At 33.4% G+C, this 2,500-nt stretch overlaps 1 protein-coding gene across 6 annotated transcripts in view; it reads right to left on the bottom strand.

The window, feature by feature from the left end:
- The window catches only part of LOC118440299 (uncharacterized), a 272,562-nt gene that overhangs the window by 137,288 nt on the left and 132,774 nt on the right, over nt 1-2,500 (bottom strand). For 2 of the 6 annotated variants that reach the window (XM_085658294.1, XM_085658292.1), the window contains exon 1: nt 2,032-2,089. The exons of the other annotated variants lie outside the window; for them this stretch is intronic. The gene's annotated coding sequence lies outside the window, so the exon portion shown is untranslated. Of the gene's footprint in view, nt 1-2,031; nt 2,090-2,500 lie in introns of those variants that run through there. 6 annotated transcript variants of the gene reach the window in all.

Genomic DNA, 2,500 nt, shown 5'->3' with positions numbered 1-2,500 from the left:
GCTTTTACGCTGAAATCCAGCGCGTTATGGCGATGCGTTACCATTGCACGATTCTCTTTACTTCTCCTTTTACCGTTTTTTCCTCTCTCTCTTTCTCTCGTTTTCTATCCTTTCTCTCTCTCTCTCGCTCGCTCGCTCGCTCTCTCATTTTCGTTTGAACTAGCAAACACGAGCACCGAGAAGTTCCACGATCTACAGAGGGTTATACTAAACGTGAAAACAAACTCGATATCTTTCAACTCGGGGAAATGTTATCGGAATATTCTATTTCTTTCTTTCTTTCTTTCTTTCTTTTGCTTTTTTTTTTTTAACTTCATCGTGTACGAAAAAGCCTTTCATAATATGTAAGTCAATATAAATTTATTCTGTATTTGTATATATATATGTGTGTATATGTGTGTGTGTGTGTGTGTGTGTATTTCATTTAACGAAATTAAAGTTATCTTCGTTCTGCACCCTTTGAATGAATTTATACACAGAAACACACATACACACATACATACACACACACACACACACACAAACGCACGCGCTCACTCACATATTTTCTTTCTTTCATATTTAACACAAAGACAAAATCCTTTTTAAATTATAAAATTTATAAAAAAAATATCATTAATAAATTAAATAATATCGTAAAAGAGAGAGAGAGAGAGAGAGAGAGAGAGAGAGAGAGAGAGAGAGAGAGAGAGAGAGAGAGAGAGAGAGAGAGAGAGAGAGAGAGAGAGAGAGAGAGAGAGAGAGAGAGAGAGAGAGAGAGAGAGAGAGAGAAAGAGAGAGAGAGAGAGAGAGAGAGAGAGAGAGAAATGAAACACTTTGAATGAAAAGGAGAAAGAAGATGGAGATAAGAAAAATGAAAAAAAAAGAAAGCAAAAGAAAAGTAGTGGATGTATAAAGGACGATATCTTTATCAATGGATCTACCAATGATGAGCTGATTTTACGTTCGAAAGGAGGATGAAGAATGAAATCTTCTCCCGCGAATAAATATTATCCGAACGATCCGATTTCTTGAACGAAAGAGAGTGAGAGAGAGAAAGAGAGAGAGAGAGAGAGAGAGAGAAAGAGAGGAAAAGAAGAATTGAAGAAAGAGAGGAGAATAACGAGAGAATCTTGCTGATACTTCTCCGTTGGAGAAACTCGCGAGTAATATTTTCTCCAATTTCACTACTTATGGAATTTCCGCTGTTTCGAGGAATATCTATCCGTTCGTGAGAACAGTCTCGTAAGAAAATAATCTGATCTCAATCCTCGTTGTAAAACAATATGGTAGAATGCGTGAGGAATGATAGAAATTTTTTTATTTTTCTATTTTTTTTCTTTTTTTTTTTGTTTTGTTTTCAGTGCAACAACACGAAGAATTTTTAAGAATTTATAAGAAAAGTCGATCGACAAAATGTAAAACGTCGTATTAATTGAAATCAAACAAATGTTAAATTTTAATCTATCTTTTTTTTTAAATGATATTACGAAATGGAAAATGGCGGAATAATCAATTTGGTTCTTAGAAATTTATTTTACTTAATAGAGAATTGAGATAAGTTTGACTGATTTGATCCGTTTCTTTCTCTTTCTCTTTCTCTCTCTCTCTCTCTTTCTCTCTCTCTTTCTCTCTCTCTCTCTTGCACGACTTACAATTATGTCGTCAATTAATCCCGCGAGACGTGCATCACAAAATGTGAATTATGCTATCATAGGAGACTACCATTGGTGTGAACGTTCATCCTATCGTAATGATTGCTTTTTGTGACATCAACAAGTTCATGACACGATCACAATCGATTTGATATTCAGTCGTGGAAATAGCTAAGTATTAAACAGATATTGTTTACGATACACTATAAATTGTTTCTCGACAACGATACACTTTGTTTTTCATCGTCGATCAATCAAATATTCAATGCTGAAGAGTTCGTTAAAAAAAAAAAAAAGAAAGAAAAAAAAAATAAAAATAAGCAAGTGAAAAAGGACGGAAAAAAATTAAAAAAAAAACAAATAATGCAAGCACACGACAACGTGATACACAACTTACTATTAAATAGACTGCATTGGACTGCATTGGACTGATCGTCTCATCCTCGTCATCATTGGACCTACTTTTGATCGTTATATTTCAAAGAACGATCTATTTAAAACAATGGCCATCGGCCAGTCAAGATCTATTACGATATCAAAGCTTCAATCATTTACCTCTGAAGCAATCTATCGATAAGTTAAATAATAGAACGATCAACTCTCGTCTACATTATGTAATTCTTATTTTTATACTTTTTTTATCTTTATTAAATAACAAATTTAAATACGGGGCGAAACAACTACGTAGAAACAAATTTCTTCTTTTTTTCTTTCTACTTGAAAAAAAAAAGAAAAAGAAAAAGAAAAAGAAAAAGAAAAAGAGAGATAAAGAAGGAGAGAAAACGAGAAAAAAAGAACTATCTGATCGTATTTCTCTCTCTCTCTCTCTCTCTCTCTCTCTCTTTCTCTCTTGATTTTTACCAACA

Source organism: Vespa mandarinia, chromosome 7 (assembly GCF_050613455.1).
Source record: "Vespa mandarinia isolate Hongniang chromosome 7, ASM5061345v1, whole genome shotgun sequence".
Classification (NCBI taxonomy): domain Eukaryota; kingdom Metazoa; phylum Arthropoda; class Insecta; order Hymenoptera; family Vespidae; genus Vespa; species Vespa mandarinia.
The sequence above is the reverse complement of the archived record's forward strand: the minus strand, read 5'-3'. Positions and strand labels throughout refer to the sequence as shown.